Source organism: Equus przewalskii, chromosome 2 (genome assembly GCF_037783145.1).
Source record: "Equus przewalskii isolate Varuska chromosome 2, EquPr2, whole genome shotgun sequence".
Taxonomy (NCBI): domain Eukaryota; kingdom Metazoa; phylum Chordata; class Mammalia; order Perissodactyla; family Equidae; genus Equus; species Equus przewalskii.
The window spans coordinates 81,387,524-81,412,315 of record NC_091832.1 but is presented as its reverse complement, the minus strand read 5'-3'; the positions used below and the strand labels follow the sequence as shown (position 1 = coordinate 81,412,315).

The 24,792-nt window shown below is 42.2% G+C and overlaps 1 long non-coding RNA gene across 1 annotated transcript; it reads right to left on the bottom strand.

Annotated features, from left to right (window-relative positions):
• Positions 1 to 5,975: 5,975 nt before the first annotated feature.
• On the bottom strand, positions 5,976 to 24,540 carry LOC139081791 (uncharacterized). Its single transcript, XR_011537107.1, has 4 exons — positions 24,243 to 24,540; positions 21,855 to 21,970; positions 7,887 to 21,356; positions 5,976 to 7,780 (listed from the first exon to the last, which is right to left on the bottom strand). It is a non-coding gene; the product is annotated as an uncharacterized lncRNA (long non-coding RNA).
• Between the last annotated feature and the right edge of the window lie 252 nt (positions 24,541 to 24,792).

The window sequence follows — 24,792 nt, the reverse complement described above, 5'->3', positions numbered from 1 at the left end:
TTTTAACAAGCAGCCATTACCCTAACAGGGGCTAACATTTATTGAGGATTGAGTACCCACCAGGCCCTAGTCTAAGCACTTCTACATATATAATCTCATTCATTCCTCACAACTGCCCTGCGCCATAAGGACCACCATTATCTCCATCTCACAGATGAAAACACAGTGACACAGGGAAGCTAAGCAATTTACTTAAGATTACCAAACTAGTAAGTGACGAGTCTTGGTTTCAAACCCAGAAGGTCTGACTTCAGAGCTCTGCTGGCTTCGTTGAGCCCCAGTGCCTGCCACTGAGAATGCTCTGTAGTAAGTGTGGGCCAGGGAAAGTTCCAGAGCAATGGGGGACCCACAGGGAGCACCAGCCCAGGCTTGGGCAGGTAGAGGAGGCTTAACTCTAACTCAGAGAGAGTTTCAGGAGAGTTAGAAGGGATGAAGCCTAAGCTGAACCTGAAGAAGAATTGGAGGTAAGTGGGCAAGGGAGTGAGAACATTGCGAGTGAACAGAAGACCAACTGTGAAGTGGAGAGAAGCGAGCCCGCTTCCTGAGGCACCAGCAAGCCATTCTGCCAGGACGCAGGGGATAGCTTTTGCCTACCAAGCTAAAGGCTTTGGGCTCTTTCTTGAGGTCAAGGGAAACACCATAGTCAGATTTACGTTTAGAAAGATCCTCTACTAGTTCAGTAAGGAGAATGGGCTGGAAGGGGCAAGACTGCAGACACAGAGATAGTGATCCCATGATGCAGTGATCCCATGACACAGTGATCCCATGTAGCAGTGATCTCATGTCTCATTGATCCCATGATGCAGTGATCCCGTGTCACAGTGATCCATGACACAGTGCTCCTGTGTGGCTGTGATCACATATTGCAATGGTCCCATGACACTGTGATCCCATGTCACAGTGATCCCATGATGCAGTGATCCCACGTTGCAGTGATCCCATGATGTAGTGATCCCATGTCGCAGTGATCCAGAGAGAGAGGACAGGAGCAATGAGGGTAGAGAACAATCATCTTCTCTTATTTGCATTTCCTCTGCATCTTGATTTGAGGGCTCTGCCATGCTAGCTTGCACTTGCTTAAATGATGCCTTAGAGCTAGTTGTTCTCCAGTTGTCCTGTTTATATGTCTTGTCTCAACCAGACTGTAAGCTCCCTGAGGGGATAGGGACCACTTTTGACAAGTAAACCCATCAGTGCTTAGCACAGCACTGGACATGGAGATCAGCTATTTATGCTTTGAATAAATAAATTATCATGTTTGCTATCTCATCGATCTTGCAGTCAAGAAATTTTATCATCTAAATGCACCTTGCTGAAATCGAAGACTAGTTCTGTAGCTCTTTCCTTTGGGTTTACAGGCAATAACAAGCGGAGGGAAACCAGGTAACTAGTACACGTAAAATGCTCAGTAAAACAGCTCTAAGGATCAGTAGGAGGAATCAATTACGTGCAGGTGCAGTGTGCGCGTGTGTGTGTGCATGTGTGTTTGTGTATGTGTATTGAGTACACAGGGCACTACAAGATACGTTATCTTATCTATATTGGCATCAAAGCCGGATTTAGCTTCTTAAAGTTCGTTTCTCTCTTCTCCAGGCCTTCTGAAGGATTCATGCACCAAATAACTAAATTATGTCTTGGTAGCTAAACAAATTATGCAAAATTATACGCCATGAATATTTTATAATTCTAAACCCTGAAGCCAGACTCCAGACAGTTTTATGTCTGCAGCAACCTGTATCATACCCAGATGAATTCGGCTAAAGACAAATGACTGCTTTCAAAAACTTAACTTTTTTTTCTAGTCGCATTTCTCTTTAAGCCTGTCTCAAAGGTTTTATTGTACGTAGGTAACGATAGTAAATGCATGCCACCTTCCTCTCAGCTGGCTCAAGCTAGAGCTTGCGCCTAGCATAACTTAACTCTCCAGATATGCACAAAACTGATTAAGGCGGCCTACCTCAGACACACATTGAACAGATATAATATGAATAAACAGCTGACAATTGTCCAAGGTGCAACTGGTTCCACATACTTCCTTTTGCCTTAGAAAGTTGAAATTGCCTACAAAATACGTTTTTCTAAATAATGAGGTTTGAGTCACGCAGGAATAAGAGAGGGGCAGCAGTGCACCATGTCAGCACTAAGGAAGATCAGAACTGCTGGTACTTTACACTTGGTTTCTTTCTCAATCACTCTTGCTAGTTTTGATCCACCCCTTCTGGTTTTAAAAGAAAGAGCTACCCTGCAAAGGTTCATGGCCGTGTTCTCAAAGAGGCCAGCAGAAGAAAATGAAGAAGCTGTCAGTGAATAGGCCTCTGCTGGCCCCTCTCCTTGCCTCCAGGATGCGGAGTCTGCAGGCTAATGCTGCAAACTGAGCAACTCCAAAATGGCTGTGACTCGGAGGAGCGCAGAGGGAGACTGTCTCTCCCCACTTCTTCCGACTACTTTGTAGGCTCGGAGAGGAATCAAGCAGAACTGGAAAAACTGTACACGCCTCCAGCCAGAGGCTGACAAGGAACACCAAGAAGTGGAAACAGTTGATTTTGCTGGGATGGTGAAATGCTGGGACACTGATTCTTTTTTTGTTTGTTTTTTTCTAAATTTCTGTTAGCCTTACCATTTCATTTGTGTAATAACAAATACAATTTCTCTTTCAAAATATTGCTGACTCATGGTAGCACCATAGAAGTCATAAGCATCTTTCCTGTCTAATCAGCAGGCTGGATTTCCAGAGATAACGTTCCCATCTTCTTTCCCAGAAAAGGGCAAAGGAATAAAACGAACACTAAAAAGACTTGTTCCTCAGAGGCCACTCAGCAGATCCCTGACTACTGCCCTCTCCTCTGAGACGACCTGATTCTGGGCACCAGCCCCAGAATGTGTCCAGGAACAGGCTACACCAGAGGCTGGAAAGCACCCATGTGGAGGGATCATCTCTCATCTCCCCTGTCAAGCCAGCCCAAAGCTGGAAGTAATGAAGGGAGGGGGCAGGAGTGGCAGCTATGGGTCCATGGAAAGAGCTCAGGGGCCAGAGATCTGGGGAAGAATGCTGGTGCGGCCACTTATCAGCCGCATGACCTTTAACCAGTTACTAAGCCTGGCTGAGCCTCAGTGTTTTTATCTTTAAAATGGCTACAAATTCTACTCACTTCCCATGGTTAAGATTGAAACGAAACAATTGTTTGAAAGCACTGAACACAGTGCCCGTAGCACAGTGGATGTTCCATGGCAGAGGGGACTTTGAGGATAAGCCCCATCTTAACTGATCCTGCCCCTCCCCTAGTGACCCCATTGTCCCCCTGCTGGGAGATACACACCTCCTGCCCATATGCTCTTCTCATCAACATTCCTCTCTCTTTCCTCGCTTTCAGAAACTGACTCAGAAAAGGATTTCATAGGAGCATTCATACTCAAGAATGAATGTCTAATAAACATTCCCTTTTCTAGGAGTATTTGCATTTTCATTGGGAATCAAAACAAAATTATGTCTAGCAGTGCAATTTTAGGTCTCAGCAAGCTAATAAGGAAGGCATGTTGTATTTGTTTTGTTGGTTGGTTTGTTGGCAGAATGGATAATAAGGAATTCTTCCATGAGCTCTTAACATTACACAAAGAGGTGCCTCTTTCAATGGCTGGTTAAGCCTCTAAATTTTACTACCAGTTTAAGGAAAACACAGAAGATAGAGGAACATGATAAATGACACTAAGAGAATTCAACCAGCAAAATCCAGACTGTGAGAGCTTCTAGAGAACAAATAATATTTTTACAAAATGAATAACAAGGAAGAGAGAGAAATATTTGGAGAACTTGTAGATTAAGAGGTGAAAAACACATATTTAACCAATCACAAGGTGTGGACCATAGCTGGAAATCCAACTGAAATAAACAAATTGTAAAAATGAAATTTATGACATGAGACAACTAGAAAGTTAAACATTAATTTAATTGGATATCTGACAATTTTAAGATAATTGTTAATTTAAGTTAGGGTGATAATATTATGGCTGTTTTTTAAAAAGTCCTTATTTTTGACACGCATACTAAAATAGTTACTAATTAAATGGTCTGTGATGGTTAATTTTATGTCAACTTGGCTAGGCTTTGGTGCCTAGTAATTTGGTCAAACATAAGTCTAGATGTTGCTGTGAAGATATTCTTTAATGTAATTAACATTTAAATAAGTATTTTTTTGTTTTCTATTTTTATTTATTTATTTATTTTATTTGGAGGAAGATTAGCTCTGAGTTAACATCCACTGCCAGTCCTCCTCTTTTTGCTGAGGAAGATTGGTCCTGAGCTAACACCTGTGCCCATCTTCCTCTACTTTATATGTGGGATGTCTACTACAGTGTGGCGTGATGAGCAGTGTGTATGTCCGCGCCCAGGATCCGAACCAGCAAACCCCTGGCCACTGAAGCGGAGCACACAAACTGCTACACCACTGGGCCAGCCCCTAAATCAGTATATTTTAAGTAAAGCCAATTACCCTCTAGAATGTGCATGGACATCATCTAATCAGTTGAAGGCCTTAAGACCAAAGACTGAGGTCTCCAGAAAAAGCAGCAATTCTGCCTCAAGTCTCCAATATAGAAAAAACCCTGCCTGAGATTCCAGCTTGCAGAATTCAGACTCAAGACTGCACTGTCAACTCTTACCTGAATTTCCAGCCCCCACAATTGGATCAGCCACTTCCTTAAAATAAGCCTAGATAGATAGATAGATGATAGTAGATTGATAGAGATAGAGATAGCCTATTGGTTCTGTTTCTCTGGAGAAGCCTGGCTAATACATGGTCTTTTGTCTGAGATTTGCTTTGAAATGATCTGAGAAGTGATGGAGAGTGGATCAGCGGATAGATGGGGGAAGACTGATCATGGGTTAATGGTTTGGGGGCTGGATGATGGGTATTTTTTAAAATGGGGGTAATATAATCTAATTTTATGTATGTTCAAAATTCTCCATAATAAAATTTTTTTTTAAAACCCTCTCTTGATCCATGTAATTATTCCCCAGGGTCATTTGCAAGGTGCCAGGGGTTATATAAGCAGATTTTTCACCCAGTTTGTCCAGTATTTATAAGCCCACTCTCCCCTCCTCCCATGCTGTATCTTGAGCAGCCAACGCCAGTGGGGCCAACTCTCCAGGAAGGCTGTCTTACAGGGCCTCCTGGGATCACTTCCACAACCAAAGGCAAGATCGGGGGGAACCCCCATTCCAGAGGCAGGACCTGAGAAAGGCAAGGGCTCGCTGTAGATCACTTAGCTCCTGAAAGATTCAGAACTGGTTCTAGAATCTTGTTCTCTACACTTCCATCCAGAGCTGTCTCACAAACACTTGTTTCCCTGAAAGAGTCCTGGATCACAGCTCAAGGAGAGAAGCCATAGGCTCGCCTCTCCTGAGATGTTTCCTGTCACCCCACCTGATCCCCAACAAACAGTAGCCCCAGCTCTCCTTCAAAACCCCTTGCATTTGGGGGTGGGGGTGGGATTGGCCCTGAACTAACATCTGTTGCAAATCTTCCTCTTTTTTGTTTTTTCCCCCAAAGCCCCAGTACATAGTTGGATATCCTAGTTGTAGTCATTCTGGTTCTTCTGTATGGGATGCCTCCACAGCATGGCTCGATAAGCAGTGCATAGGTCTGTGCCCAGGATCCAAACTGGCAAACCCCGGGCCACGGAAGCAGAGTGCGTAAACTTAACCACTCTGCCACAGGGCCCCCTCCACCTCCACCCCCCCATGCATTTTTTAATGAACGATTTCAGGCACAGTAAAGAGTATAGCTAATAATATCATGGGTAACTTCCTGTGAATTTACCACCCAGTTGAAAAAAGTAAGCATTAGACTTAGCTGAAGACTCTGAGCCCTTCCCAGACTCACTCCCTTCGTCCTTCCCACAGGTAACCACGCTCCTGAACTGAAGGTGTGGCGTTATCATGCATTTTCTTTCTTTCCTTTAAAAAGAAGAAAAATGGATCTGTTTGGGTTTTTTTTTATTACCGTACATTTTTTAAATGCTCACACTGCATATATGCTATCCATAAGCAATATAGAGCGTAATTATTATTGATGTTTTACATTTTTACCAATGTTTCCATATAGTCGGTATCCTTACGCTACTTGCTTTCTGCACTCAGCAACACGGTTCTGAGATTCATCCACGTCGATATACATAACTCTGGTTCATGTATTTTCACACTGCTGAATTGTATTCCATTGTATGAAAGTACCACAATTTATTGATCCATTTCTCCTGCGATAGACGTGTAGGTTATTTTCAAGTTTTCTTTTTTACAAACAAAGGTGGAATGAACATTCTTGCAGTTTCCTCGTGCTCAGTGAGAGCCTTTCTCTGGGCCTCTTTTTCACTCCATCATTTCCCTCGGGCCTCTACCCAGCCAAGTTCACGGGTGAAACCTGACAGTATTGGCCTGTATCCTTCCGCGGGTTAAGGGCTTGCTCTCCTCCTCCCTGGGCAAAGGGAAGGAAGCACTGAGCAGCTGTCTAATGAATTCAGGTGGGTGTCGCTCGATAACCCAACATTTCCTCATAGCATCTTACTTCAAGAATAAGGTTTGAGGAACTTAGTTATCTGAATAATTGCCCTGTCTAGACTCAAACGCCACCTCCCTGGAGTTTTTGGCAGCGTCCAAAAGGGGTCAGCGCTAACAGAGCACAGTTAAATATAGACATCTAGGAAGAAAAGGCCTAATTAAGAACCAGGAAGTTGCTCTCGGGAAATTTAAAAAGTTTGCCAAAGCATCTTTAGCTGTGCCAAAGCCTAATTTGGCAGGAAAATGCTGAGGAGAGCCCTGAGTTGAGGGGGGAAAAAAAGCAGATTTATCCCCCAAATCACTAGGGTTTGCTGGCTGGCTGCTTCTTGTGTTTGCCCCCAAGTCACACTTTCTCCAACAGGGAGGAAGGAAGACCACCGCGAGGCAACTGGATTAGATTTCCTCCCGTGTCACAGCCACCGTCTCTAATTTCTCTGAACTACTAATTTACAAGAATGAAGAATTTCAGATTCTGAAAAACCTTTCTAATTCAAAACGCATTTCTGATCCTCCAGACTAGAGAAGAGCTGAAGTTTCCTTTTATGCCACCTGTGAGGAAAAAAATTCACCCCCCTCCGTGAGAGAACATGGGAGAAACACTTTTCTCATCCTGATGTGAGGTAACAGAATGGAGACCAGCATTCTGGCCTATCAGCTTTTAACGAACTCCCGCTATCTTTGATTAATATAGTTTGACAAACTCTACATGCTAATCTGGGTTTGAGGCCATGTTTCTAGTAGATTCTCAGGGATTAAAAATAACCTTGAGTTAGGGATGTTTATTCTTCATACAAATATAAATGAGACTCTTAAAGCTCCATAACACACCCTTGGTACCAAATATAAAGTTGTCATTTTTATCTCGCGGACATCAGGCCGATGGAGGCGGGATCGAGCAGCACAGACTTGGTTCTGAACCACCACAGACGGCGTCTGTTCTGACCTCACCTGTAAAATGAGGCTGGCTGTCTCCTAGGGTTCCCGGCCGGATCAATGGAGATAATGTACTAGAAAGCACTTTGAAAAATACGGTGGGCGATTCAAATGGATTATAGACGGGCCTTTGTTAAGTGTTCGTTTGATTGCTGTCTGTCCTTCGACGCCATGAAGAATCATTTCTTATAAACCGTTTTATCACTCAGACCTTTTCACTAATTCAGAATGACCTTCCAGTCGGTTCGGCTCCCGTGGTTGTACGCCAAAGCCCAGGAAGCTGCTGCATGGAATCTTGTAAAGCAGAGGAAAGGGCTTTAGAAGTCATCTGTGTCCCACCCACTGCCCCGCCCCCCACCAGGGGTCTCCTCTACAACCCCTCCCTCAAATAATCGCAAACCTCTTCTTGCCAATCTCCGGCGACAGCGGCTTCCCAGGGCAGGAGCAGCCCCTCCTACAGAAGCGTAGGGTACTGAAGTGAGCTCCACGGGGTCAAAAGTCCCTGCGGTCCAGAGCAGGGGTTGACAAACCAGGGTCCGAGGGCCAAACGCACCCCAAAGCCTGGTTTTTGCAGTTTGTAAGCTAAGAATGGGTTTTACGTTTTTAAATAGCTGGAAAATGTTTTAAAATAGTATTTCATGACACATGAAAATGGTATGAAATTCAAACTTCAACAAATAAAGTTTTGTTGAAACACAGCCACGCGCATGTTTTCATATTGTTTGTGGCTGTTTTCACGCGACAGTGCAGAGTTGAGTAGCTGCGACAGAGACTTCACAGCCTGCAAAGCCTAAGCTATTTACTATCTGTCCCTTTACAGGAAAATTTTGCCAACCCCAACTTAACCCTAACCCTCTTTAAACACATGAACAATGTTTTCATGTCATTGACCCACCCTCACAAATATTTTTAAGGGTTTATTGGGGTCCAAGTGTTGTACTAGACACTGGGGATGTTTAAAAAAAAAAAGAAAGAAAGAAAACACATAAAAAACTAGATCTTAAGTGTTCTCATCACCAAAAAAGGAAAAAACAGAGACACCGTATGAATTCAGAGGAAGGAAAGGGAGCATTTCAGAAGGATTTCACACAAGGAAATTTGAGCTTCAATTTCAAGAATGGGATAGATTTCGGAGAGCTGGAGAGAATTAAGAGTTTTTAGCAAGAAAACATCCTATTCAAAGCCATGGAGTCAGGAACTCTTAGGATGTGTTCAGAGAACCCAGTCATTCATCCACTACACACTTCGAGTGTTGACTTGAGGTACCAGGATACGTCAGTGGACAAAAGAAGGACCCCTCCCCGGGTGTAGGTTACCTTCTAGGTACCACGTGCCTGGAGTAAAGGTTCACAGAGGAGAAGAAGGGACCTAAGTTTGAGAGTAGGTAACAGGCAGAGTGGAACACCCACTGAGGAAGCACCCCAGTTCTGCTCACTCAGGAACAATGGAATTACAATCAGAAATGCATGTACCTGGCCCTGCCCTTCAACACTACCACAGACTCTGGCCTTGGCCCTGAACCTTTCAGCACCTTTAAAATTAGGGAGGAGGCCCAGATCTAACTCAAGAATACTATGGTGGTGATTACCTCTTGGTTTTCAAATAACAAAATTTCTGGGATTAGTAGCAAAAAAAAATCTAGATAGCTACTCATTTTGGTTTCAATTACAAGTTGCAATTGTGCTTATTTTTCTTATTTTGGTAACTGAAGCTCTCAAAGTGTTTTTGGATTTTTTGGGGGTAATATCACCTACTTCCTAACTCCAGGATCTGCCGTCCAGTGGACGAGAGACAGAAAGCATGCAGTGGTTAAGAGCATGGGCCCTGGAGCCGAAATGCCTGGGCTTTGATCCCACCTCTGCCCTTGCCACTTTCACTAGGGGAGTTACCCGACCTGCCTGTGCCTCAGTTTCCTAGTGAAATGGAGAGAGTAATGGTATTGACTGTAAAGGTCTCTTGTGAGGATTAAATGAGACTGTGTGTAAAGAGCCTAGGACAGTGTCTGGCTAGCAGCAAATGCTCATGGGCATTATTACTATTACAGGCAAACGAGTAAGTGTGATAAAGTGTGGTTGAGGCAGTGATCAAAGTTTTCAAGGGAAGAATTGGGATACAAAGTAGGGAGCGCTTCCGTCTGGCAAAGAGGAGGGTTAAGGAAGGCTCCGTGGGTGTCGGAGTGTTGGCGGACAAGCAGGTGTTTTCCCAGCAGACAAGTGGGATGGTGGTATTTTAAGGAGATGAAGCTGCTTGAGCAAAGATGTCCCAAATTGACCTCATTTCTCCCAGAACCAAGGCTCCTTCTCCTCTGCTCCTCATCTTCGTGAGTAGGACTCCGTCCCTCCACGCCCCGACTTCGCCACTAGCTGCTCAAGACGGAAACACAGGGGTCTTCCTTGTCGCCTCCCTCCAGCTCATCCCCCCACTGAGTCATGCTGATTCCACCTCCCACACATCTCTCCGATCCATCTTCTCTATCTCTATATTCTTCCATCTCTCTATATCTCTAGATCTTTCTATATCTCTATGTCTCTCTATATCTCCATATCTCTCCAATGGTTTCCCCTTGCTCATAGGGTCAAATCCCACTTCCTGACCCTGTGGGGTCAGTTCCCTCCCTCCCCGTCTGCATCCCAGCAGCCGAGCTTTCTCTCGCATCTTCAGATGCTTGCTGTTCCCTCTGTCCGGAACGTTTCTTCCTGCTCTCCTCTTCCACACTCCCAGTAACTAGCAATACTCACCTTTCAGGTGGCAGCTTTAACGCCACCTCCTCAGGGACACATCCCTGACTCTTGCACTTGGCTGGGTACCCTCCCTGGATTCTCTGCACACACCACAATCAGAAGCAATCAATTCGTGTGCTTGTTGTGTGTAACCTGTAAACTCCACGAGAGCAGGGACTTCTATTCGTCTTTTGCACTGATGCACTGACACATACCCAGCACCAAAAGCAGTGACTGACAGAGACTTAGGCACTCAAAAAATATATATTAAATGATCATCTTTTCCTCACTAGACAGACAGCTCCGTTACACCTGGGCTGTGTCAATCTTATATCCACAGAGCCTAGCTCAGCACTCGGCTTGTAGTAGACACACCATAAATATTTGTGGGACAAATGAACAAATGAGTGAATAACTTCAAAATATATCTCCAAATGTGTTCCCAATTTGTGATGCTCCGATTTGTGGTTTGAAAAGCAGGGAGCAGCATCTCCTCTGCCTCACCATGTTTCTGTCAGCGTGGCCTAAGAGGGCAGGAGCTTTTAGCAGCCAGGCCCACTAATCTGACCGCGGCATCTCAGAAACAGAAAGGACCGTGTGGGTGATTTGATTCGGCCCCTACTTGAGGTTCCAGTCCTTTCTGCACTGCTCTCATTGTGCCTTCGTTCAGCTTAAGCTTGAGTGCTGCGAGAAGCAATGACTCGCTGCTTCCTGAGGAAACCTATCCCATCTGCTGTCACCTCCACCTGATTGAAGTTCTTTGTGATCCGGAAGCAATATCTGGCACCTCGTAGCTTCCATCTGTGGATCCTAGCCCTTGTCCCTAAGACAGGGATTTTTAAACTATGAATTTCAACCCATCAATAAGTCAAGTTTGATGGGCTCAAAAAGTATTTTTTTAATGAAAAAGAATAAAATGAATAGAATAGAATAGAACGGAAAATATCAAAGTAAATTGAACATAGTAAGGGCAATAACGTTTTCTGGAATGCTCATTTCAGTTACTTATGTGTGTTTATGTGTATTCTGGTTGAGATCTAGAATGTAATTCTCACTATAGGTAGCAGCCAAGCAAGTCTGAAAGTCACTGTCCTGGAGAATTGGCAGGCCTGCGCTCCTGCATGATGGCCCTTTCAGTGTGTGAAGACCAGTCAAGATGGCCTCTGAAGTTGTCTCTTCCCAGTTGAACATCCCCAGCTCCTTTCTTCCCTTGTTCTCTGTAGATGTGGTGGTTCGTTGCTTTCCCTTGGGACTTTGTCCACGTCTCTCCTAAAGAGTGACTCCAGGAAATGACAGCGATATACCCTGCTGCCACATTTCCCTCTCACCAGTTGACTTCTCAGGACTTTTGGCCCAAGAATACCAAAGGAAAAAGAAGGAGGAGGAGGAGAAGCTCCTTGCCACCTGTGCTGTGGTCTAGTGATCACCACATTCTCTTCAAGGTGCTCACAAATTAGTCCTTCCATAGCCAACCCTTGTCCAAGATGGACAACAGGCTTGCTTACCTGTCTGTGGTCTGTAAAATCAACTCCCTCTCCATTTCCAAAAATAAACAAACCTGCTCACCAGCATTTTTCCCCCAGAGGCCTTCTTTCTCTAAGATTCTTCTAATTTCAACCAGTACTGACTGAAGAATCTCATCTACAGGTTGCCTCAGTACCTTGCAACATCATTCATTCACTCATTCCAGAGATCTGAATTCATTCAGAGCAGCTATATGTTTCGTAAAAGCTCGCCAGCTTCCACTGTCATTTACCAGTGCTCAGTCTTTCTCCACGTTCTGTTCTACCACTGTCCTTGTCAGGGAAAACAGACGAAAGTCGGTCTCGCAGACGCCTGCCTTCTCTGGGCCATCTAGCTACAATTGCACCATCAACTCCAAGCCCTGGGTCTGTTTCTCCCTCCCTGACCTTCTTGCCCTGAACATCTGAAAGCCCTTTTTGTAGCCTTTAGAAGCTTTTTGCAATGCCTCAGTTCATTTCAGACTCTCACCTTCCCAACGCTTCTCTTGTAATCACTCTTGCCGGTGTGCTTTTTCTCAATGTTCTGCAAAAGTCTTTTTAAAGCTTGAGCTCATTAAGTCCATCACAGCTCCCTTGGATTCTTTCAGTACTTCCCCCATTTCCTACCTCCTCCGACCCTGTGGTGATTGCAGAGACTGAGTTCATTTTTGAGAACATCTCACTGGCAGGAGAGGTCCTCCCTTGTAGGGTCACATATTACAGACGGACACAGTGGGCCTGTTTTCTCTCCAGAATTCTCGACACTCGCCTTCCTTATGGTATGTGTCTGAGCATATCCAGGTTTTCTCTTGCCTATCAAGAACGCTAGGATGACACAACCACTTTCTTCTTTTGGACAGAATATCAGGTCCAAAGTAATGATTCACCTTGTTGCTTCCTATCCCTCTGGGAGAGCAGTATACAATCCAACGAGCTTATCAGAAAACTGCTGACTGCAGCTTGGCAAGCTATAAAATAAAGGTCGGAATCTTTCTTCTTTGCTTTTTCTAAAAGAACCCTTTCTGAGTAATAATAATAGTTGTTAAATCTCACTGAGTACTTATGGTTTGCCAGGCAAGTTTCTAAGCACTAGAAAGGCAGTATTTCATTTAATCCTCCAACAATCTTTTTGGGCAGGACCTATTACTTCCATTTTACAGATAAGGACACTGAAGCACAGAGAGGTGGAGAAGTTTGTTGATGATCATAGAAGTAAGGACAGAAGCATGATTGGAATGTGGGCCTGTCCCACTCCACATCCTGCGCTCCTGCCCACTAGGTCACATCCACAGACATCCCTGACCATGTCATTATTCCATTGGTCTTTTTAATCCTATTCTGGACCATATATCTATATCTGTTAAATAGTATTTCTGCTAGTTTCACCTAGGACTTGGGGCATATAAATGTCTACTTGAATTTTGACTATCTATAAATTCATTGACCACTCCTACTTTTATGCTAGAAACGTCTGCCTTCTATATCTGCCTTTATTATGCTCATTACCACCTTGCCCTGAAATAATTTGTTTACATGCCTGTGAGCTCCCTGATGTGAGGGGCTGTTACTCATTCATTTTTGTGTATGTTGAATGAATGAATGAACAAATGAATTCTATGTGTTCATTCACAGGATCAACTTTAAACATGTTGACTAGGCTGAATCTAAGGGGGAAACAATAGCACCAATAATAGCACCTGTGTTTTTTCAAGAATGATGCTATCTTTTTCCTGTGGGGTCCACCTTTCAGGGTATGCTGCCTGGTGGAATGTCATAAAGCTCCTTCTTCTCACAAATTCTCACACATTCCTGCAATTCCACAATTAAAGATTTATTCCTTTGACCTATGTCTTACCAGCCACTTGCACCTTAGTCTCCTCTCCTCCAAAGAAGGGAGATTTCACAGAGCCTAGAGGAGGGAGCATGAAGGCTGTGGAAACTGAGCAGAGGACCACAGAGGTCCTCCGAGAAGGGCCCAGAGCCAGCCAGGGGTACTGGCAGTGGAGACCATGAGGTCTACAAGCAGAAGCCCTTGAATAATAAAATAAAGTGTCCTGTTGGGTGACTCTCAAAATGTCTTTCAATGAGATGTAGGCTCATAATTTTGAAGTAGGGAAGAAACTTAAACCAACTCAGCTTCTTTAAAAACGAAAGCTTTTATCAAAGCAGTTCTTGAAGAAAATGGCCTCAAAGGCCTTGGTAAAAACCTGAGGAATTAGACCAAGTGAGGTCAGTTTAATATGTGTTGTGTGTGTCTATAAAGACGTGAACCAAATTGAATTGTACTTATCAGCAAAGTACTGAGTCGGCAGAACAGCCCAGCTGCCCCCCAAAGTGCCCACTTCTGAGAACCTGTCTGTGGCTTTGTCTTGGCCCTGTGCCCACCCCTATCTCAGCACATTGCTGACTTCCCAGTTATCCATACCCAGGGATAACTTGCTGTTATCTTAAATCAGCAAGTTAGCCCTTATTTACTCGTTTCTGTAAAAAACAGCTCCCATCAGCGTGCTGGGTAGCAGCATTCCATCCCCTGTCTGGCCTTTGGTGCAGACTCTGGGGATCTTGGGCCAAAAATTTCAGTTCCCTCTGCCTTCATTTCTGCCTCTGGGCTTAGGGATTGGGGGGCAGGGAAAAGGAAGTGATTATTTCATTAGTAAAGTGCTTTATACCATTTCATTACTCCATTAGCATCTTCCTTCCTTTCTTCCTCACTGGGATATTTTGAGAACTAATGAGATAATGGTCTGCAAGTGGTTGGAAGCCCCTCCGGGGGAGTTAGACAGTACCCAGGACACTGGCCCCACTTCCTCCTAATGTAATTCTGGTTATCAACAATGCTCACTCGTTTAGATCCAAGGAGTGACCTCACGTGGCAGCGCATGCCACACACATTGCCTCACAATCAATTATCAAAAGAAACATCCACTTCATTTACCAGTTTCATTCTGATCCTCAAAGCAAATGGGTAGAGTAAATCTATAGCAATTCTGAAGGAGACCAAGGATTTCATACTTTAAAATGACAATAGTGAATAAATAAGAAACAGAAATCCACTCACTTCTGACCCAGAAGCAAGAGGTTGCACAATGTACTTGCAGTAAGCATGCTAAAAAAAATTCAAATTCACATTGAAAAAAATCCATTTGTGTGCAGGATAAAATATTAGTAAGGAATGCTTGTCTTCCAGGGTGGGTGCTGCTGGTAAGCAGGCCACAGTAGAGGGAGTTCACTGGGAACCTCAAAACATGAAAGGCAAAGACCTAGTTCTTTAAAAAGCTCATAGAGCTCAACCTAATTAACTAATCAATTTGGAGTAGGCACGGATTAGAAAATCCATTCAAGTATCTGTTTGATGAAATTGACGGGTGAGTTTGGTGCAAATAGGTGGGGAGAAAAGAGAGAGAGAGACGAATCTCAAGCAAGCAAATCCTTCTAGGTCTCTGGTTGGTAGATTTTGAGGACAGCCCCCTCTCCAGTTTCACAGCTTTGCAAAATTTAACTGTTTCTCTGTATTCCACTGAAATACTCCGTTTCAGAATCCCGCAAAATGATTTTGTCGTCTGTTCATTTGCATTAGGAATTTAGAGACGGACATCTGAGTAGTGCAGGCTATGGGAATTAGGGAAATAATGTTACAGTGATTTAGATTCCTGCTTTTCATTCTACAAATATAGGGGGAAGATTTTTAAATATTAGATGGGGGAAATAAAATATGGATAAAGAGGTATTCAGACTGGGTCTTTACGGAATAGTAATTGTAAACCTTTTCCAAGTCTTTCTCCAAATTGTGTCTCAAATATTGAAGCTGCCTGTCTTTAGGTTTTTTTTATTTTTACTTTTTTTCCAGAAAGATTGGCCCCGAGCTAACGTCTGTTGCCAATCTTCCTCTCTTTTTTTCTTCCCTCCCCAAGGCCCCAGTACATAGTTGTATATCTTAGTTGTAAGTCTTCCCAGTTCTTCTGTGTGAGCTGCTGCCACAGCATGGCTACTGACAGACGAGTGGTGTGGTTTGGCACCCGGGAACCAAACTTTAACCCCCAGGCCATCAGGGCTGGCTCTGTTTGTCTTTAGTTTTTACGGCTACATTCACCTCAATAGGATTATGTTAGGCAAAGAATTGTGAACATGAACAGCTCCTGTTGTGTCTCTCTGCCCTGGGGTGCTGACAACTGGTAAGTGTGAGGGGAGTAATTTATTACAAATAGTGAAGAATTGAAGTTTATCAACGATTTATTATACAGCATATAAACAGAATATTTCAAGGTTATTACCATAAGGATAACTCTCACTCACCCAGATTCCAGTTTGACTTGACACCTTTTCTTCTCTTTTGGACCACAGAGTTGACTCAATTCTACTCTTTAGTTGGTGGTGCACTCGTCAATCCATCAAAGGGCCCTCTTTTATCTTTTTGTGGTTTTCTCTCCTACTTCCTGATCCCCACTCTGATCTCCCCAACTCCAGACTCCCTCACTCCTATCTTTATGTAGACATATGTATAGACTTGAATAAAATATGGTGTTGCCTTTTGTGTGTGTGTTTAATTACAAAAGGCAATGTGCTATAAATCTCATTCTCTTTCTTATTTTCTTCATCCAACTCTATGCTTTTGTAATCCATCCTTGTTGTTATATGTAAATCTAATTGGTACTGCTCACTGCGGCTTTACAGATAGCCACACTGGCCTTGCCATTGTCCTAGCAATGGACTCCTGGTTGACACCAGTTCGTTTCTGCCACAAATGGTGCTGCAAGGAGCATGCACAGAGCTGTCCCCTCCCAGATTTGTGCAAGCCTGTCTCTGGGGTCTACAGTGGGAGTGGGATTGCTGAAGCATAGGATATGGCACTCCCACGAGCAGTACCAGAGGGTTCTCATTTCCCTGCATCCCTTTCACACTTGATATTAATAAGATTTACAATTTTTGACAATCTGATGATTTTAAAGTGGATCGCATTGTAATTTAAATGTGCATTTCTCTGATTACTAGTGAAGTGAATATCTCTTCATATGCTTATTAGCAATTTGGATTTCTCCTTCTATGAGCCGCTTATACCCTTTGCCCATATTTTTCCTATGTGGATTTCCTATATTTTTCTTGCCAACCTGCAGGAGCTCCTTGGGGGCATTAATTCTTTATTGATTTTAGACACAGCAAACATCTTTTCCCAATGCCATCTGTCAGATAGGTTAACAGTTTTGAACTGAAATCTTTACTTTTGATGCAGTCATACCCATCAATTTTCCACTTACGGTTTATATTGTTTGGGTCTTGGTTAAGAAATTTGCTCCCAAACCCCATAGCCAGAAAGATATTCTTCTACATATCCTTCTATAAGATTTGTATATTTTCCCTTCATACTTCGGTCTTTAATCTGTTTGGAATTTATTTTTGTATATGTTGCAAGGCAGGAATCCAACTTTTTTTTTCCACCATGACTCAGTTTTCCCAACACCATCTGCTAAATGATCCATTTTCTTCCCACTGGTTTGGGAGGAAGCTCTATTATATACCAGTCCATATGGATATATGGTTTGGTGTCTGGGCTCTCTATTCTACCTCTTAGGTCAGTTTGCCTGTTCCTACACTACTGCCCCAAGGTTTTATTATGGTAGTTTTGAAATATGTCTTACTCAATACGTTTTTTAAGTGGCAGGGAATGGTAGGGTTACAGTTAGTAGACTCGGAATTATACATAATCCCACAGACTCTCTTACTCTCTCTTATTAAAGGAATTATCTCCTTTAAAAATAATCCGTATCTTGTTGATCACAGCAAAAAATAAAAGTAAAGATAGGAAAAGGAAAACCATTCTAATATTTGGTTAAAGTAATTCCCATACTGGGTCACCCATGGGAGGGTATCCTACATGGAAATGTCATCTGCAATGTATGTCAAAATGGGGAAAAAAGACTAAAACATCTAATAATCATCTGTTTTCTCCATGCAATTCTTTGGAATTAAAATTACATATTTTTCAAAATAAGAGAATCAATATTTTTTACTCTTAAACTTGAAAGTTAATACCTTGAGAACCTATGAGACAATTCTATAGAAATTAAAGGTCTTCGGGAATGATTTCCATGGGTCCCCAAGAGTTACTACAAGGGCAATATGTATGAGGCAGTTGAGGGGCAAAGTGGTTAGTAATTTGCTCCACTCCAAGAGCTAATCTGTAGGGGAATGGAAACCAGAACCCAGATCTCCTGAGACTTCCTTGTCAACTTTACAAATAGGTATCCAATGTCTCCGGTAGGCAAGGCATCATTGCATGGAGCAGGAAAATGAGCAAACAGACATGGTCTCTGCCCACCTATTAATCAACCAGGGTTTTGCCTGCAACCTGGGTCCGTGCCTTTACTCGTGGAAGAATAGACCTGTTACAAAGTTGGACAGTTTTTAGTCCAACCTTTCAGCCGGAGGCCAATTCAAACACATTTTACACAGACCAGCTGGCAATCAGCTAAAAATTCTAAATAGATCCTGCCATGGTGGATTTATTGGCCAAATATAGACCTAGTCTATAACTCAGATAAGACAAAATGGCATGCCAAAAATGTCCTTCCAGAAGAGCAATTAGACTGAAGCTACAACAGAGTTTCTGGATATTCACAGTTGATGAATTTCCAGATGAAGAAAAAGACAGAAATTGAGGGTCAGGGAAAAAAAAGGAAGAGGAAAGAAAAGAAAGGAAAAAAAAGAAAAAACTGGTGCTCAGTTGGGAATAACTAGAAACAAAATATAGTATATAATAGAAGAGACATCCAGAAAGAGTTTTGCCCACTCAACCTCTCTGACTTCACCAGAATCTCATTCTGAGCCTGAATACTTGTGAATAAATATCAGCACTTAAATAGCACAAACAGGCTATGGCTGACACACAGAAAGTGTTCAATAATTATTAGCATTTCATCAAGTTGACAATTATCTCTTGGAAATAGTGGAATCGAGGAGTGCCTCAAACTATCATTTACAAGCATGAAATAAACTAAACATCGTTGACATTGTTTACTTATTTTTCACTTTCCCTAAATTCATATTCCTGAAGGAATTATCTCCTTTAAAAATAATCCATATGTTGTTGATCACAGCAAAAAATAAAAGTAAAGTTAGGAAAAGGAAAACCATTCCAATATTTGGTTAAAGAAATTTCAGCATACTCATATTTGGGAATTCTATTCAATCTTTATAATTATTCAAAATCATGTGGTGGATTAAGAGTAACATGGGAAGATAATGAGAGTTTATTAAATTTGAAAAGCAGGTTAGCTAACAGTATACCGTATTATTTAAGAGTTCAGGGGCTGGCCCAGTGGCATAGTGGTTAAGTTTGCGTGCTCCACTTCGGTGGCCCAGGGTTCGTGGGTTCAGATCCCAGGTGCAGACTTAGAACTGCTCATCAAGCCACACTGCGGCAGTGCCCCACATACAAAATAGAGGAAGATTGGCACAGATGTTAGCTCAGCGACAATCTTCCTCAAGCCAAAAAGAGGAATATTGGCAACAGATGTTAGCTCAGGGCCAATCCTCCTTACGAAAAAACAAAACACAAACAAAAAAGAGTTCGGAGGCTAGAGCCAGACTGCTTGGGTTCAAATCCCTCCTCTTCCACTTAAATAGCCGTGAGGTTTTTTGGGCAATATTTTTAATCTCTCCATGCTTCAGCTTCCATGTGCAAAATGGGAATAGAAATTAAACCCACCTCATAGGATTCTTGAGATGACTCAATGAATTAATACATGGAAAAGCAATCAAAACAGTGTCTGTTACATAGTCAGAAGTCAATAAATGTTAGTAACTGTTAATATTATTATTATAATAGAATCATCTCATATCTCATATCTCTCTATCTAGCTATATAGAAAAGTCTGTAAAGATATACCATAAAATTTTAACAGCGTTTATCTCTGGAAGGTGAGATTATGGATTTTTCTTCTTCTTTCTGCTTATCTGCATCTTTCTAATTTTTCCAGCCATGAAAATACATTGATTTTCTAATAAGGAGCAACAAGTTATTTTTAATTTTTGAAAAAAGATCTATGAGGTGGGTAGGGTTCGGGGAGAATGGCTCACCCATATAATCAAGAGCTCCCTGCAAATAAACAGTCTAGGAATGAGCCAAAGTTTTGAGTTATATCCCAAAATAAATAGGGCGTAGGGGGCTGATGAGGGGAGAAACAGAAAAGGGAGGAGAGTGACATTCTTCTAATTTTTTATTTCGTGCCCAAGGTTAAAGTTCAATGCAGCAGCCAAATGAACAAAAAAATGAAGTGCTGTGAGAGGTCATGGGGACAAACATTGACTGGCTCTGGAGTTTTGAAAGGCATTGGATAATCTCATGACCATTAATAACATCTGCAGTCCTGCTGGGAAGACTAATGGCAGGGGTAATTAGAGCCTGTGCTCTGAGACGGATGACTGCTTGTCAGAGCAGGAGAGCAAGCCCACCCCAGGGGCCACGCTGCCCATGGGCAGGCAGGGCCAGGAGGGGACGGGGCCTTCCCAGGAAGGACTCTCCCTGATCATAGCAAAGAGATGACCTGGACCAGGCCCTGGAGGCAGATTCTTAGCTCACGAAAGAAATAGTGGGTGCAGGTGCCACTCAGGGCTTGGGTCTGGATATAAAACTGGCCCACACTAATATCCTACAGTGAAATATTTTCACACTTCATATGCCCAGGATTTAGGCTTACAAAAATACATTTGGTTTAAAGAAGTTGTGAAATCAATAACTTGTATCGTTAACCAATAGTGATTAAGCACTGGTGGAGTGATTTTTCCAGTCACTCAAATTAAGTGAGAACAATGAGTTTAACATGAATATTTTGGGCTTAAGTCATTCAGTTCTTTAATTAAGATGACTAATATATCTCTTCCAAAAGTTTTGTTATGAAATGAAAACATATGTTTTCAAAGTGTAGGTTTCCATCTATATAAGTCTTGGAATTAATCCTTCTACCCACAGGATGGTTCATGATAGAGAATGTCAAAGGAGAACACTTGTAATGCCACTTAGGAATTTGTCCCAATAGTTTCACCTAGCAAAAACTATATCGAATGACTGTTTCAGTAGACTTCTGTACGAGGTTCCTTTCTTGGAGATATTAGACCTTCTAATGCAACGCTACACAATTCTAAAAATAGAGTCCTAAGCAACTTCCATTTAAACACTTCAGATTAACAAAAGTGTTTATCTCAAATTTTTCCTGGAACCTCTCTAAAATGACAGAAAAGGAAAAGAATAGAGAGAATGGAGGAAATGCAAATGTTACTCAACTAACGAAAAGCAAGAATCTACTCATCCAGGAAACAATCTATCTTAGAAGAAATTCACTAGAATTAACACCCTTTTACTTTTTTTTAGTTGGGAGGTATATTCATGGGTGTTCATTGCATTATTACATGTTTAACATACATATATGTAAATGAATCCATCAAAACGTATTTTAAATGGCATTATTTAATAAAGTATTTGGATAAGCAGGAACTACTTAGGTTTCCGCTTTCTGGACTTTGCTAAGTTTCTCTAAGAGGGTGGGGAAGGGTCAGGAAGCCAACAGGAAGCAAGTCAATGCAAACACTGGACCCTGGAAAGTTTCAGAGGCTGGAGGCGCCACATACATGTGAAGGCAGGTGTGAGGGGTGAGGCTGAAAAACAGAAGATTGGTTAAAAGTCTGTATAATGAAAAACTGGATCCAGATTCCGTCTTCTACGTACTCAGCCAGAAAGCTGTCCCTCCTCTACCCCAGAGCAATGGAGGGTTTCTCTCTGGAGAAATACAGTCAACAGGCTCTGGCCTTGGGGATACCAGATTTAGCTGAAAAACTTTCTGAAAGCCCCCTGGTTTAAGTGAATTCCCTTTCCCTCCCCCATAACCTCTTACCTTGTTTAGCTCCCACAATTCTAGCTTCCAGAGTTATGACCAGCCCCACCCTAACTCCCAGACAAAAGGTTAGAGGATTGGTATCTGAAGAAAGGGACTGACCCAAAAGAAAACAGCTACAGACTCTTCTCTGAGGGGTGAGGCGAGTGCTCTCCAGTGAAACAAATGGGTCCCCATCTACCATCTATATTAGTCTGCTAGGGCTGCCATAACAAAATACCACAGACTGGGTGGCTTAACCAACAGAAATTTGTTTTCTTACAGTTCTGGAGGCTGGAAGTCTCGCATCAAGATGTGAGCAGGTTTGGTTTCTGGTGAGACCTCTCTCCTCAGCTTGCAGAAAGTGCCTTCTTGCTGTGTCCTCACACGACCTTTCCTCTGTGCACAGGGAGAGAGAGATCTCTGGGGTCTCTTCCTTTCCTTATAAGGACACCAGTCCTGTTGGATTAGGGCCCCACCCTTATGATCCAATTTAATCTTAGTAACCTCCTAAAGGTTCTTTCTCCAAATACAGTTATATTGTGTTTAGGGATTCAACATATGAATTTGAAGTAGACACAATTCAGTTCATAACACCATCCTATCATGAAGGAAGTCTCCCAGTCCATAAGCCTTGCCCCATCCCACCCAAAGTTTCCCATCATATCTTTTGTGTTTCAGTATTAAATGTAAACAGATGGCCATGTGTTAACAGACATTTGAGGAAAGTTCCCAATATGAAAGTCGTACACCAAACAAACAAAAAACAAAAGCCAAAAAAGAGGCATTTGGAGAGAATGAAACAAGGCAGGAACAGAGAAAAACTATAACAACAACAAACTATAATTAATATTCAAAGATGAGAGATAATACTGCAACTAGGAATAACAGAATGTAATAAAAAGGAACAACCATAGAACAAGAAATAGCTCTTTAAAATTAAAAATATCATAATGCACATTTAAGAATTCAATAGAAAGAATTGGATGACACAAGTTGGGGAACTCTTATAGGAAGTAGAACAAAAAATATGAAAAATTGCACAGAAAAGATAATAAAATGTGACTATCAGTCAAGAGTTCTAACTAACAAATAACAGGAGTTCTAAAAGGAGAGAAGAGAAAAACATGAAGGGGAGAAATCATTAAACAAATAACAAAAAATTTCCCCCAAATTGAAGTATACAGATATCCAATTTGAAAGAGGCCATTGAATGCCCAATAAAATGAATCTTTAAGAAATCCACCCCAAGTCACATTGAGTAAACTTTCAATAAAATAAGGATAAAGAAAAGTTCCTAAAAGCTTTGGTGCAGGGAGTCAAAGGAAGAGGTCACATAGAAAGGATCAGGAATGAGAATGTTGTCAAACTTTTCAACAGCCACAATGAAACCTCATAGACAGTGGAGCAATGCTTTCAAAAAACTGAAGAAAAAAATATTTCCTACCTCAAGTTTTATACCCAGCCAAATTATCAATCAAATGTGAGCATAGAATAAAAGCTTATTCAAACAGGCAAGTTTATTTTGCATGCAGTCTTTGTTAGAAGTATGGAAGGTTGTACTCCAGTAAAACAAGGAATTAAACCAATATAGGAGCTAAGAAAAAGTGGAATCTAACACAGGAGAGTGATAAAAGGAACCCCTAAGATGATGGAAAATCAGACAATTAAAATAGAGGTATGTTATTTAGAAATTTGGGGATAAATACCAGAAAAAATTTTAAAAACAGCTAAAAGACTTGAAAGTGGTTGCTTCAGGAGAATGGAACCTGGGGTTGGATAAGAGTGGAATGATGGCTCTTTTTCAATATGTCTTATAATACTATTTGATTTTCAAAAATCTGTATGCATATATTACTTTAAAAATTTAAAGTATTTAAATGAAGAAAAAAATCTAACTCAAATCTAATCTAGGACACCCAGGAGCCTAGTCCCTTTTTATTTTTTAAAGCATCTCCTATAGCTTTTTTTAACACACATTTAATTTTTCCATTTAAGCAATGAAGCACAGTAGAGAAAAATCAGAAATGAAAAAAAGATCACATTACTCATAATCCCCCAATCCCATTCTAATCGTTTCATTTACAGGCTTTTCACATGTAAATTTTACAGTTACAGTCATGGCTGCCATACAGTTATATCGTACTTTTATCCCCACAACATTATACCATGATCCAACTGGCTGCATAGCACGTTTCCATCTTGCTGCATAGCATTATAGCCATCTTTCTTAACAGTCTGACAGCATTTTGATCTGTGTCCCACTCAATAACATGGATCATCTCCTCACTGCCTCCCTCACGTTGTTGTTTCCTACGTTCTTCAGACTCTCCGAGCCCCTGCCCCTCTAAGGGCCTCGGCCCTGGGTTACTCTTCTATAAAATGGCTGCATCACTGTCACCATTTAAGAATCAGCTTAAATGCAATTCCCACAAGACCTTCCTCTACTCCCCACCCCCAGCTAAAAGAGGCTCCTTTTTGTCACATTCTGTTTTCGTCATGGCAGTTTTCACTCCCTGCTCCTTTCCTGTTTGTCTCTTGGTTTATTTCCTTATTTATGGTCCGTCTCCTCAACAAATTGTAAGCACCACGAAAGGAATTATATCTGGCCTTTTTCCTACTTCATATACAGCACAGAGAATGTTACCGAACCTGAAGTGAGTTCGCTCACCCGTTGCGCAGCAAGCCAATCTCTGACACAGGCTGTGGTGGAAGAAAGTAGGACTTTTATTTTTTGCACAGCGCTGAGCAAGGAGAGAGGGCAGCTAACACTCAAATCCCAAACTCCCCGAAAAGCTAAAAGGAAGGGTTTTTATTTGGGGCTTTAGGTAGGGGAGGGGGAGCATATGGCCTTGCTCGTCAGAGCTTTCCCACCAGCCTGTCTTTGGCCTTGAGACACTTGCAGAGAGGAGGAAGCCTGTGACCTTGCTGGTCAGCAGCTTTCCCACGAGCCTGTATCTCTTTGTGGGAGGAGATAATCCAGGTGCTTGTCCTTGACGGTGTCTGTCTCCATGGAGGATAGTGGATTCTGGAGCCAGGAAGCCAGAGAGTAAGCAGGGAATGAGTGTTTTGGTTTTAACCCCCTATATGCTGGGTTTAGTGTGGGGAAACTGATATCAGGGTCGATATCAAGAACAGAGCATGGCGCAGAGAAAGCACTCAGTACATATTTGGGGAGTGAATGAATGAATTAATAAGTGACTGACGGATGAACAAATGAA